Raw genomic sequence first — 15,437 nt, 5'->3', positions numbered from 1 at the left:
ATAATCGAATATGAAATTAAAATGTGATCCATTTATTGAACATTGATTAATTTGATTCGAATTAAATAAATATAGAAATTCTTTAACTCGAAAAGAAATATCAAATTAGCAATCCTCCATCGGAAAAGCTAACTCTAATATTTCTTATCATTATTAATATTCCCTTCTCATTGATATTAAAAAAACATGAATCAAATAAAATGAAAATGATCTTTGCCTAAAATAAATCGCTATTTAAAACCTACATTACATTGTTCAACATGAAATAAAATGAATTAATTGACTAAAATGAAATCCATTCATTTCAAAACCCATTTCGTTAGAACATCGTGTCGGATTGTACCACTTCGATCAGTGATACTTTCCACGCCCGTTCTACAAATTCGCATTCTTGAAAATATTCGAGTAAATATGAAATAAAATTTAATTAATAAATAAGCATTTATAATAACCAACAAATACATACATAATATGTAAGGTTAAAAATTAACATAATATATACTCATGCATACATATTAGAGACATAAGTAATAATTTGCAAACATGATGATTTAGAATACAAATAATAAAAACTGAACAAACCAAGTTAATATATGAATACAAAACATTTAACTTAATTTAAATCTGTAAAAAATACATATATAATTACAATGAAAATGGAACACAAACAATTCATACAATAATTTCAAGGATTAAAACTAACCGAAACATAACAACAAGGCCCTAATGGATGATAACCCCAAACTTTAAACACTAAACCATAGATACTGACCAAAATAAATCAAGGCTAAACATAGAATTAAAAGCATGAATAGATCATTTCCACCTATAAAGTTATGGACTAACATGAAATGTAATATAAGTAGTACATGCAAGAGCATTAATCCTAAAGTCAATGGTAAGCAAACAGTGGCCAAAATGAAAAGATAATGAGTTTCACACTCAAATCATATATCAACAAAAATTGGAATGATAACAAGGCAATGGTTAAATATAAATACTGCAAAATGAGTGACTCGAAATAAAATGATCCGAATTGCGTTCATGATCAAAATGAAAGAATTATGAAATTTAAAACTCAAACATGAAATCGAAACTTGCATTCGTGACTAAATGGAACCTTTATAACATCATTACCAGAGTCAATATTGAAACAATGGATAACATATAAATGTGACTAAAATAATATTTACGAATTTTAAAACCATACTCAAACAGTCACAGAAACGGGCAAAGCCACAGGGATTAAAAGTGTAGTTATACCCTTCTCGGACACGCAGACGCCCTTGATCAAACGACGCCGTTTCGCTTGTAGGTTATAAGACCCAATAAGGATTTTAAAACCCTATTTCTCATTTATTTTCCTCTCTCATCCGCTCTCATCTCTCCCTTTATACTCTCCCCTTTCCCTCTTGCTTCCTCGCCACGAGAGAACAGAGCCACCAAGGGCTCCCTGGCCACCGTAGATCGATGGCCACAGGGATTAAATAAACCCCCAAAGACCCCCAGTTCCTCACCTCCGTACCCATGGTTTCAACCGAGCCTCATAAGGCTCGAAGAACACCGCAACCACCTCCTTGAGCCATGAAACATCCTCTCAATCTAAACTCAACAGTTAGGGACTCTAATGAAGACCCTAGAAAGGTAAAATCTCCTCCCTTTATCTATTTTTTGTCTCGAATATATGTTTTTTTCTCAGTTTTTTTTTTTTTTTGTTTTTCCCCGAATGGGTTCCTCACCCAATGCTCTCTGGTTCTCTTTTCTTTCTTTCTTTTTTCTGGCCTCCCGAATCCTTCCTTCGTATTTTTCTTTTCGTTCCCCCCCCTTTTCATAATGGTTGCATGTGGATTTCTGGTGAGATGATGATATCTAGGTAGATAGGATTTGATTTCTCTGATTTGGGTGAATAAAGTCCAGATTTTTCGGGATTTTTGGGTGTTATTTTAATGGGTTTTTAGATTTGGGGTAAGTTTGATACACTGTTGATGACATTTGCTTCACTGTGTGACCAGATTGCTGATGACGACCGCTCGGATTCACCATCGACACCTCAAGCACGGCTGGGAGATGGAAGGCCACACGGCTGGTGGCTGAGTTAGGGCTCAGAACAAGGGGTAAGGGTTTCAGACCTAAATGGCCTTTGATCTGGACCATTGGATGGGTCCAGATCAGACGGTCTTGATGGTGCGGCGCTGAGGCAGAGAAGGGGTAACCCTAGCGGGTTTGGGTCGATTGCTGGGCCGTAGGTCTGGGTTGTTGGGCTCCGGGATTGGGCCTTTGTAATCTGAATTGGGCTTCTAAGCCTGCAAAAGTGTAATATTTGTAAATTAATAATAATAATAGTAATAATAATAATATAACGATAATAATAATAATATTAAAAAAAAGACCCGGACAAAAACGGGTGTCTACAGCTGCCCCTCTTTGCACATTCTTGTGTTAACAAGAATAGGGCAAAGACGACAAGAAAAACACGTTTTTGTCTGGTTCTCCTCTTTTTGGTTAAAAAAAATGGATAGTTTTTGTTGGTGGGGACGACACTGCTCATACGCAATGAAGAGGTCTGGTTGTCTAAGGTGACCGGCTCCTACGTGATGAGGAGATCTGGTCAGGGGATGACACTGCTCATACGTGATGAAGAGTTCTTGGCCATCTTTAGGGATGATAACACGGTTCCTACGTGATGAGGACGACTGGTTATCCGGTTGACACGGCTCTTACGTGATGAAGAGTTCTGGTCAGGTGATGACACGGTTCCTACGTGATGGGGACGACTGGCCATCTTTAGGAGTGGTGATAACTCGGTTCCTACGTGATGAGGACGGCTGGTTATCTAAGGGTGACCCGGCTCCTACGTGATGAGGAGGTCTGGTTGAGGAATGACACGGTTCCTATGTGACGAGGACGGCTGGCCATCTTTAGGAGTTATGATTTCAAGAGAAACCAATTCAAAGATTTGTTTCAAAAGAAACAGACTCAAAGATTTGTTTCAAGAGAAACAAGCTCAAAGATAATGTGTTTCAAACGCAACTGTCTCGAAAGAGACAAAATTCGTTTCAAATGAAACAACTCAAAAGATGACGTTTTAAAGGGATTGTCTCAAGCGAGATAAAATTTGTTTTTAAGGGAAACGTTCTCAAATATCGGTGTTTCATGGGAAACTGTCTCAAATGAGACAAAATTCATTTCAAGGGAAACGATCTCAAAGATGTGTTTCAATAGAAACAAACTCAAAAATTGGATTTTGATAAAAATTGTCTCAAGGGAGACAAATTCAAAGATGGTAAATTTTGTTTTCCAAATAAACAAACTCAAAGATTTTTCTCAAAGAAACTGTCTCGAGAGAAACAAAATTTTGTTTCCAAAGAAAGAGATTCAATGATTTTTTTTTTAAAAGACATTGTCATAAGAGACAAAACTTTGTTTTTCAGAAAATTGTATCTTAGTGAGACAAAATTTTGTTTCCAAAGAAACAGACTCAGATTTTTCTTCAAAAGAAACTGTTTTAAGGGATAAAACCTTGTTTCCAGAGAAACAAACTCAAAGATGATCTTGTTTTAAGAGAAAATGTTTTAAGAGACAAAATTCGTTTCAAGGGAAACGACTCAAAGATGACATTGAAAGGAAACTGTCTCATGCGAGATAAAATTTGTTTAATAGAAACGATCTCAAAGGTGGGTATTTTCAAAAGAAGTTGTCTCGAGAGACAAAATTTTGTTTCAAAGGAAACAAACTCAATGATTTTTTTCTCAAAAGAAATTGCCTTTAAGAGATAAAATTTTGTTTCAAAAGAAACAGACTCAAAAATGGATTACATCTTAAGTAAGACCAAATTTGTTTCAAATGAAACAATCTCAAAAGTTAGTTTTTCATTAGAAACTGTCTCAAGAGAGACAACATTTGTTTTAAAGAAATAGACTCAAGATGATTTTGTTAAGAGAAACAAACTCAAAGATTTTCAAATGAACATATTCAAAGATTTACTTCAAGAGAAACTGTCTCAAGAGATACAAAATTCATTTTAAGAGAAACAGATTCAAAGATTTTTTCCAAAAGAAATTATCTTAAGAGAGACAAAATTTTGTTTCCAAAGAAACAGACTCAAAGATTTTTGTTTCAAAAGAAATTATCTTAAGAGAGACAAAATTTTGTTTCCAAAGAAACAGACTCAAAGATTTTTGTTTCAAAAGAAATTATCTTAAGAGAGACAAAATTTTGTTTCCAAAGAAACCAACTCAAGATTTTGTTTCAAAAGAAACAATCTCAAAGATTTTTTTACAAAATTGTCTCAAGAGAGACAAAACTTTGTTTCAGACTCAAAGATTTTTCACGAAATTGTCTCAAGAGAGGCAAAACTTTGTTTCAAAATAAATAGACTCAAAGATTTGTGTTTCAAACGAAACAACTCAAAAATTTTTATTCAAAAGGAACAAACTCAAAGATTTTTTCAAGAGGAACAAACTCAAGATTTTTTCAAGAGGAACAAACTCAAAGATTTTTTCTCAAAAGAAATTGTCTTTAAGAGATAAAAATCGTTTTAAAAGATTCAAATATTGTCGATTTTGTTTATATGGAAATAATCTCAAAGGTGTTTTCAAAAGTGTTTATTTTGTTTCAAATGAAACAATTTCAGGATTTGTTAAAAGGGAAATGTCTCGTGCGAGACAAATCAGCTTTGAAAATCTCAAGTGATTTAATTTTGCTTTAAGTACAACAACCTTGAAATTTGTATTATGAGAGAAATGATGTCTCAAGCGAGACGAAATTTGCTTTAAGATATAGTCTCAAATGAGACAAAATTTGTTTTAGAAATTGTCTCAAGCGAGACAAAGTTTGTTTTTGAGAAACGATCTCAAGTGAGATCAACTTTGTTTTAATGTGAAACAAATTCGAAATTTGGATCTCAAAGGGAAAGGTCTCAAGCGAGACAAATTTGTTTTGAAAGAAACAACAATCTAAGGTGATTAATTTTGTTTTTAGTGAATCAATTCAAATTTGTATCTCAAAGGAAAATGTCTCAAGCGAGACGCAATTTGTTTTAAAATTCTCAAAATTTGTGGAAAAATGTCTCAAGCGAGACATAATTTGTTTTAAAGAGAAGTTGTCTCAAGCGAGACAAAATAAAATTTGTTTTTAAGAAAACTATCTCTAATGAGACACTTTATTTATTTTTATTTTAAAGAAAATATCTCAATAGCTCAAAGTTTGTCTATGATTCCTGCATGTTGAGGAAACGTCTTCAGAAGATCTGATTGTTGACTTCAGGAAGCCAAATGTGGATTGCATTGTTCTTTCAAGTTGAAAACATCTGGTTATTTCCGAGCTCTTATTTCCTGAAAAGATCAGAATGATGCATTTTTGACTAACTATCTTGGATGTTATGATAGATGTCAATATGAAATTTATTTGATTTTTTTTTTGAATTTGTCCTCAAGTGAGGAGAAAAATGTCTTTAATACACATAATGATAAATGTTTGATACAAATTTTATGTATCATGTATGTATGTGTATGTATGTATGTATGTATGTATGTATGTATGTATGTATGTATGTATGTATGTATGTGTATACTTTTCTCGATCTAGAAGGAGAATGATCGCGAGAGCAGTCTTCACTCTATCATTGATTCAACTTGTCCGTATTTCCACCAATGTGTACTCTTACAAACCTTGACCTGAGACCATTTGTTTATTCCATCAAATTTTGCCCTAAAATTTAGCTTCTCTTGCCCCAGCTTCGATCTTGAGCTTCAGATAGATATTTTTTGAATTCCAAGATACGCCTCCAGAGAGATTATCTTGTTTGAAAATGTTTTTTTTCTTCTTTTATTTTCAAAAGTCTGAAAATATCAATAGTTTTGAAAAATGTTTAATCAAAAGTTTTGAAAACATTGCTCCTTTCAAGGTTTCACAATTGACAAATCATAAAACAAGAGTTCATTGGATATCAAAGAATTAATTACTCTTTTAATCCTTCAGTAAATTATAGCTATTTGACAAGTGTCAAGATCAATGCTATCTTTGAGAGATGGTTAAGTAAGGAAGGATAAAAAAGTCTCAAGTGGTTAATTTTTGGTCAAAGTATAGTGTTCTCATTTATTTGATGTTCTCTGATCTGATGGAGTAGCTTCTGTACTCAGTTATTGGAAGTGTTCTCTGACTCCCAACTCTCATGTTCTCATTCATGTTGTGTGATGCCTCATCAAGGGATTTGAGCAATCGTCTCCTATGTAATAATCTTCATATTCGAGCCGCCCTTTCAGGTTTTCAACTCGAATCCTCTTTGGTTTCAAGACGTTACTCAGAATTTTACGTCTTTAACCCCCCTTTGTTATTTTTCTCTATCATGCATTAAAGATTTTAGAAATCTTATAAGTAAAATATTAATCCTGATAGGCGGGATGAAATATGAGGATAGTCTCTTTCGCTTAGAAATCCATGTATGATTAGAAGGGACTTGTAAGGCACGTAATGTAGGTCATGGTTCAGGGTTATTAAAGAAAGGGATAAAAGGCCCAAACAGTGTTTTTAAGGGTATTTGAACCAAGGATCAATTAACTCTGATGCCTTCGATCTTGTTTTGCTCAATTTGAATCTACTCGCATGTCTTTCTCTTGATGTTTTATGATCTTCGAGTCAAGTGATTCTAGAGTGATTGTGTTTGATTAATCTCACGGTTTGAAGCTCAATGCGTCATTTGAGTCAGGAGACTCTTTCTCTGTGTTCTTTGTCCTCTTTTTGTTCTTTGCTTTTTCTTTGATTTTTGCTTTGATTTTTCTCTTTGCTCTTTGTTTTTTTTCTTTGGTTTGATCTTTGCACTCTGCGTCTGGTTCACCTTTCGGTATCTCATTTGGATCAATTTTCTTCACTCAAATTTCCTTCACATTGCCCCCCAGTGTGGAGGGTGATCCTTGGTTAGGGTTGAATCAAAAGAAAATATCATTCAGGCTCAAGGGGACACAAGGGATATATTTCTCCTGTTGTGAAGGGATAAAAAAACCGTTCATCATCTCATACACAGAAGTCCTTGCAGAAGAGGTATCCCCAGGGGGATAGATTTTCAGGATTAATTTTTATTTAAATGAAAACAGTAATTAATGCATGATAGAATTATTTTGAATGAATTCTATTTTTTTCTCTTCGCTTCTTGCTCTCAACATGTCTTAATTGCTCATGCTCGTCTTCAGAAAATTGATGCGAGATGCCCCACACTGTGTCTTCTTTGTAGGAAGGTTATGTTCAAGTGAACATCTTGTACTCATGTCTGTAGGTTTTATTGGTAGAAAAATGTTGGTTTTACATCTAAGAAGACGATTGTGACTTTATTGACTCAAAGAAAGGTATGGGTATGACTTTTGTGTCTCAAAAAAATAAATGCAGTGTTTCAAGGTGGAAAGAATGTTTCAAGGCCTTAAAGAGAGGGAATGTTTCAAGGTCGAAAAGAATATTTCAAGGTCTCAAAGAGATAGAATGTCAAAATTTGGTTCTTTGGTAGTGACCAGGAATTATTTCGGGTAAAAATTGAGATTTTATTTTGGGTTTTAGACAGGATAAGATAGGTCCAATCTTGGCATATGTCAAAGATCTATAATTCTTGAAGAATTAAGAGAATATGTAATTCATTTGATATTCAAAGAATCTCAAGATTAAAATTTGTTCCATTATTCAACCTTAAAAGGTAGTAAATTCAAGTATTAAGATTAAAAATATTTATGCAAATATAAAAGATATAACAAAACGAGTTCAAACAAAACAATCTCTCAGTTCAAGTGTTAGATGCAATGCCCCAATTTTCTTCAGTTGTACATGCCCTGAATTCATCAAGTTCTGGATCTTGATCTTCAGTGTCTTACAATTCTTAGCGGAATGACTGAAGCTTCCTATGTTGTAGTTGTACCCGAGATCAACATCATGGACCTCCAGGAACGGGGACTCTTTTCTCGAACCATCCTGGAAGACTCAATCGAACAAGCTTCTATCGTGTTGATTTTAGCTTCTTGTTTATATTCTCAATATGGTCACGTGATCAGGATTACTTCCACTGACTTCTCCACAAATTGATCTCATGTTTTTATAAATGATGCATATGAAAATGCTTAAAATAAAATATATATGCAAATAAAAAGATGCAATGCAGATGGAAAAATGTTGACCCCAACGATGAATATCATAGAATAGTCTTCACCAGAAATAAAAGTTTTCACATTACAAGACAATCCAATTTACAAAAATGTCTTCGCTTAGATGGTGAGCCTGGAATGGATCACTGCTTCATCTCGGATCTTCGTCCTCAATAATGATGCCCCTCTAGTGCTCTGTAATCTGACTCCGTTAATGCCTCGGTGGTAGTGAGGTCGGTGTGTCGCTCTTTGATAACTAGCGATGAAATGATTGTAGATAAGACTCCACTGCTAGATTACTCCTTGAATCAGTGGATCATCATCTCAGTATTGAATGATGCACGATCTTCGAGCTCACTGCTTCGTCTCGGATCTTTGTACTTGGAACCGATGCCCCTCAATGCTCTGTAAACTAACTCCATTAATACCTCGGCTATGCTGAAGTTTGTGCTTCACTCCCTGATGGTTAACGATGGAATAATTGTGGATGAGAATCTACTGCTGGATTACTCCTTAGATCAGTGGATTATCATATCAGTCTCGAATGATGCACGATCTTCGAGAAAATCTCATTCTTGTACTCTGGACTTCTTTTTAGCCCTCGATGCATGTCTGTGTATGCGATCGCTTGATTGAAAACTTTTATCTCTTCTTGTGAAAATTTTCTCTCGAATATCCCCTTACGGATCAACACTTTTGCATTATGATGATGCAATGCAATGCAATGCAAATGACAAAATGACACAAACAAAAGAGAAGAAATAAGTTAGTATACACAAACAAAAGAGAAAAATAAGTTAGTACATAAATAATTGATACAAATAAAATGTAATTCAGAGATGGATATAACACCTACCCCGTCATGATATCTACCCAAACATGCTTTCAATTAAATAACAATCCTACCCGGACATGCTATCTACCCAAAATGATCTATTTTCAAGAAATTGGTCCTAACCGCATGGTATCTAGTTCGCATGCTTTATTCGGAAAAAAATATATTCTACAAATTTAAAAGGTTAAGGTTTAGAATCGTTCCTCCTTCGTGTACACCTATTTTGGGTACCTACTGACGGACAAAGGTTCGGTACGACTATACCTAGGGTGATCGTTCGACGGTTCACTATATGCTTGGTTTCGGCTCTAACGGAAAAAAGGGACTCGAATTGTCCTTGATATCGGTGCCCCCTTGGGCTGCCAGACCCTCGATCCTCACCCATTACAGGTTTCAAACGGAACGAGTTCAATTCGAGGGGATTCACTGTCTTATACCCGTACGAGGAATAAATCCCTACGAAGGTATAAGGTATGTATCCCATGGGTTATTTGCTAAAACTCATACGAAGAATAAATTCTTACGAGAGTAAAGCATTCACCCCAACTAATTTGGATCGAAGCTCGTGTCTAGAGCTTATGTTATGCCAATGCGAGTGATGTGTGTGAGGAGGAACATACCTACCTTCGACCCAAAAGGAAAACAAAACAAAGAAAAAAAATGATAACATCTTGACAAAGCTGAAAGCCAAAAATAAAATGCTAATATGACAAAAAAACGAAGCAATTAAAAATTTCAATAAACGGATCAGAAGTTAACTAAAGAATTGAACTCATAATTTCGACCACAACGACAATGTGTAAGCGACCTACAGCTTGACTCTCTAAAAAAAGTCCCCAGCGGAGTCGCCAAGCTGTCATAACCATTTTTCAAAAAATAATTTAATATTGTTTTAAAAACAATTATGACTTTAATTTAGAAAAATTGGGGAATTTGGAATTAATTTGGAATAAATTGAATAGAGTCGCCATCGACCTTTAGGTTAGGTAGGTCGAATACCTAAAAACGTCTTTTAAAACAATTTTAAAAAAATCATTTTATAAGACAAAATTTGGTATGCGTCACCAAAGATTCGATTAAATGGATTCGGGAATCGGTTACGTGTAGGGAAGGATTAACACCCCACAACGCCCAAAAACTGGTACTGTGTCGCTTACACGTTGTCGTAAATGGCAGAACTTATAAATCGAATATGAAATTAAAATGTGATCCATTTATTGAACATTGATTAATTTGATTCGAATTAAATAAATAGAGAAAATTCTTTAACTTGAAAAGAAATATCAAAATTAGCAATCCTCCATCGGAAAAGCTAACTCTAATATTTCTTATCATTATTAGAATATTCCCTTCTCATTGATATTAAAAAAAACATGAATCAAATATAAAATGAAAATCGATCTTTGCCTAAAATAAATCGCTATTTAAAAACATACATTACATTGTTCAACATGAAATAAAATGAATTAATTGACTAAAATGAAATCCATTCATTTCAAAACCCATTTCGTTAGAACATCGTGTCGGATTGTACCACTTCGATCAAGTGATACTTTCCACGCCCGTTCTACAAATTCGCATTCTTGAAAATATTCGAGTAAATATGAAATAAAATTTAATTAATAAATAAGCATTTATAATAACCAACAAATACATACATAAATATGTAAGGTTAAAAATTAACATAATATATACTCATGCATACATATTAGAGACATAAGTAATAATTTGCAAACATGATGATTTAGAATACAAAATAATAAAAACTGAACAAACCAAGTTAATATATGAATACAAAACAATTTAACTTAATTTAAATCTGTAAAAAATACATATATAATTACAATGAAAATGGAACACAAAACAATTCATACAATAATTTCAAGGATTAAAACTAACCGAAACATAACAACAAGGCCCTAATGGATGATAAACCCCAAACTTTAAACACTAAACCATAGATACTGACCAAAATAAATACAAGGCTAAACATAGAATTAAAAGCATGAATAGATTCATTTCCACCTATAACAGAGTTATGGACTAACATGAAATGTAATATAAAGTAGTAGACATGCAAGAGCATTAATCCTAAAGTCAATGGTAAGCAAACAGTGGCCAAAATGAAAAGAATAATGAGTTTCACACTCAAAATCATATATCAACAAAAATTGGAATGATAACAAGGCAATGGTTAAAATATAAATACTGTAAAATGAGTGGCTCGAAATAAAATGATCCGGAATTGCGTTCAGTGATCAAAATGAAAGAATTATGAAATTTAAAACTCAAAACATGAAATCGAAACTTGCATTCGTGACTAAAATGGAACCTTTATAAACATCATTACCAGAGTCAAATATTGAAAACAATGGAATAACATATAAAATGGTGACTAAAATATAATATTTACGAATTTTAAAACCATACTCAAACAGTCACAGAAACGGGTATAATGTACAAGATCAATGATTATAATGAACGTGCAAGAAAAGTATTCTACATAAGTATGAACAAACTAAAGTACAATGATCCAAACTCAAATATAAACACAAGAGTATTTAAAGGCAATAAAGTACTAAATTATAAAAAAATGAAATCAGAGCTCAAATAAAATAAAAAAACTTCATTGATAAAAGATAATCCAACATTACAAAATGCGGAGGGACCTAAACAGGGATTTACCCCAAATATGAAAACACGCTGGGTGAGTTTACAAAGCCACAGGGATTAAAAGTGTAGTTATACCCTTCTTCGGACGCGCAGACGCCCTTGATCAAACGACGCCGTTTCGCTTGTAGGTTATAAGACCCAATAAGGATTTTAAAACCCTATTTCTCATTTATTTTCCTCTCTCATCCGCTCTCATCTCTCCCTTTATACTCTCCCCTTTCCCTCTTGCTTCCTCGCCACGAGGAGAACAGAGCACCAAGGGCTCCCTGGCCACCGTAGATCGGTGGCCACAAGGATTAAATAAACCCCCAAAGACCCCCAGTTCCTCACCCTCCGTTACCCATGGTTCAACCGAGCCTCATAAGGCTCGAAGAACACCGCAACCACCTCCTTGAGCCATGAAACATCCTCTCAATCTAAACTCAACAGTTAGGGACTCTAATGAAGACCCTAGAAAGGTAAAATCTCCTCCCTTTATCTATTTTTTGTCTCGAATATATGTTTTTTTCTCAGTTTTTTTTTTTGTTTTTTCCCCGAATGGGTTCCTCACCTAATGCTCTCTGGTTTCTCTTTTCTTTCTTTTTTCTGGCCTCCTGAATCCTTCCTTCGTATTTTTCTTTTCGTTCCCCCTTTTCATAATGGTTGCATGTGGATTTCTGGTGAGATGATGATGATATCTAGGTAGATAGGATTTGATTTCTCTGATTTGGGTGAATAAAGTCCAGATTTTTCGGGATTTTTGGGTGTTATTTTAATGGGTTTTTAGATTTGGGGTAAGTTTGATACACTGTTGATGACATTTGCTTCACTGTGTGACCAGATTGCTGATGACGACCGGCTCGGGATTCACCATCGACACCTCAAGCACGGTTGGGAGATGGAAGGCCACACGGCTGGTGGTTGAGCTGTTAGGGCTCAGAACAAGGGGTAAGGGTTTCAGACCTAAATGGCCTTTGATCTGGACCATTGGATGGGTCCAGATCAGACGGTCTTGATGGTGCGGCGCTGAGGCAGAGAATGGGTAACCCTAGCGGGTTTGGGTCGATTGTTGGGCTGTAGGTCTGGGTTGTTGGGCTCCGAGATTGGGCCTTTGTAATCTGAATTGGGCTTCTAAGCCTGCAAAAGTGTAATATTTGTAAATTAATAATAATAATAGTAATAATAATAATATTAAAAAAAAAGACCCGGACAAAAACGGGTGTCTACACCTCTTTTACACGAGTGAGATACACTCGCATGCTATCATTGCCCTTTCTTAGCGACTGCAACTTGTAGGGCAAACTCATAGCAGCCGTCGTGGATCTGCTGGCAAATAGTTGTTGCACAACACTCCATACTGCAGTTGCAGATTCGGCACCAACAAAATGAGGAAGAAGATGAGGGCTAATGGTTGACAGGAGCCACGAAGCAAGCGCACTGTCCTGCGCAACAAAATCCTCAAATGCATCATTGACACGAATCGCACCGGTATCATCAAGAATAGTCTCCGGTAGTGATTGTAGAGCTCCAGTCAACATGCGTTCAAGACGGTGACTCCTTACTGTGAGCAGAATTTGCTGCTTCCACAGAAGGTAGTTCATCTCATCAAGAACAACGCTGATTTTCTTGTGAGAGAAGCCCGTACTTGTGGACGAATCCATTGAAACACCAAGCAAGAATCACGCAGCAAAAGTTATTCAAGAAACCCCAAGACTAATGGTGAAAGATACCATATTAAGAAACTGTATATGAAAAGGAATATATTCAATACTTGCTTTAACAATGACTGATACATCACTTATATAGCAAACACTGCTATTCTGTTAAGCTAACAGCCTCTCTAACTAACTAACAACTTTTGGCGTCCAATGCTAACTAAATTGTATTATGCACGTTAATATCAAGCTAACAAGTAATAACATAATGGTTCACAACACTTATTATGACTGGAACAGTTAAGCATAGTCTCAAACACACTCCATAGCTTACATGTTCTGAAACACCTAATGGTCATGCATTGACCTTCAGCGCCCATCCGGTGATCAAGTGTTTCTTCACGACCTGCGTCTTCAGGAAGGAATCCCGGGAGAAGATCGCCTGCAAATGTCCAGCTCATTCGAAAATACTCACGAGAATATAATCCTCTAAGAATTCTCCGCATACACAAAAGTTTCGAAATATATTAAACACCGACACAAGTCCAAGTAGCTCTTAACAGCCATCTAGCTATCATCTCTGATGTATGAGGATGACCCATGTTTACAAGCATATTCTTGTCACATGAGATAAGGGGTATGATCATGCCCCCATGCCATTGCAACCTGTGTTAGTCGGAATATGGTGCAAGTGTCTGATATAGGTCCTCTACGTAAATAGAGGGTTATATCCGCATACTCATGTATGCAAGTGTCTGGACTTATCTCCAAAAACCTATTAAACCAAATAAAAAAAATCACGAAGTTGATATTTTTACAGTCAAAATCGCAAATTTACAGCAACAACTCCAAACAATATACCATTGGGGATCGTCACTGAGATTGACAAGGTGCAACTTGTAAGGAACCTTCTTCTCCTCCAAAGTGAGAAGAACCCTTTGACAAAAAGGACCTGGAAAACATAATACGAAATCAAACTAAAAAACCCAGAATCAAAATCACCCAAAAATGAAAAAAAAAGTGACTTTTTTTACAAGATTGTGATAGAGAGAGCAGACAGTCTCCACGAACACAAGGGGCACCAGCAGCAGCCTTAACACAGATCTCCAAAGCCATTATTTTCTTGAGAAAGATACAATCAAAGAGTGAAAGTGAACCTTAGAGAGAATATGATCTGAAGGAAAAGGAGCATATGTGGTTTTGATTGTAAATTGAATGGGCAACGTGGACCTAATGAATAAATGCCGATGAAAGGTCATTGTCCATGTTAACAATGAGGTAAACTACGTCAACAGTCACTATTTTTGTGTAAATGTTTCATCACTCATATTTGAAAAGTTACAAATCGGTTATGTTAACGTTTTTTACAAAATATTCACTAACATTATAGTTTGTTATAAAATAGTCACTCAACGATAACAGCCGTTAACAAATAATTACTACACTAACAGAATACTGATGTGATATGTTAAACCCGCTGATTTAATATGTTTGACTGGCGGTTTGAATCTTCTTCTTCTTCATGGTGCAGAAACTCCTTGCTTCAGCCTCTCTCTCTTCATCTTCTTCTTCGATACTGGCTTATTTTTTTCTAGGAGGAAGATTCTTCAGTGCATACAAGTAAAGGACATATTTCCCAACAAGGTTATACTCGATAATGAGCCAAGCAGATCGCTTTCCGTAATAAAACTATTGTCATTGGGCAATAATAAATCTCAAAAACCCCAATTGCACTAAAGTGTAATTCCAAGGCAAACAACGCCGTGCCGGCTTTTGCATCTTATACAATGAACCGACTGTTTTTGCTTGATACATACACGTTAACGGGCGGATGGAAACAGGTAGCAAAATAGCAGATGGAGAACAACAGAAGGAAGAAGGGGAACATGGAGAACAACAGAAGGAAGAAGGGGTACCGCCAGGGTGGCAATCCATTCCTCCACAAACCGCCATCTGGTATCTCTCCCATATGGGTGTATTTGTGAATTATTTATAACTATTTAAATCACTTGGAATGGATTTCTTCTATTAATCAACTTAGTTTTCCTTTGAAACTTTCTCCATCTGTTTTTTATCCTATGCCATGAACAAAGGCAGTTGCCCTTTTTCTTTACTGCCTCAAAATTGATAAAAGATTTAAATTGACGTCGCAATTTACTGTTAGCTTCTTTCCCA

The 15,437-nt window shown here is 35.3% G+C and overlaps 1 long non-coding RNA gene across 1 annotated transcript; it reads right to left on the bottom strand.

Moving 5' to 3' along the window:
• Positions 1–14,016: 14,016 nt before the first annotated feature.
• LOC120176439 lies at positions 14,017–14,451 on the bottom strand. The gene is made up of 3 exons (XR_005521326.1): positions 14,321–14,451; positions 14,124–14,214; positions 14,017–14,037 (listed from the first exon to the last, which is right to left on the bottom strand). It is a non-coding gene; the product is annotated as an uncharacterized LOC120176439 (long non-coding RNA).
• Positions 14,452–15,437: the final 986 nt, after the last annotated feature.

This window comes from Hibiscus syriacus, unplaced genomic scaffold (genome assembly GCF_006381635.1).
Source record: "Hibiscus syriacus cultivar Baekdansim isolate YM2019G1 unplaced genomic scaffold, ASM638163v2 tig00112249_pilon, whole genome shotgun sequence".
In the NCBI taxonomy this organism is placed as follows: Eukaryota; Viridiplantae; Streptophyta; class Magnoliopsida; order Malvales; family Malvaceae; genus Hibiscus; species Hibiscus syriacus.
Note: the sequence above shows the minus strand (reverse complement) of the source record. Positions and strands in the feature narration are given on the sequence as shown.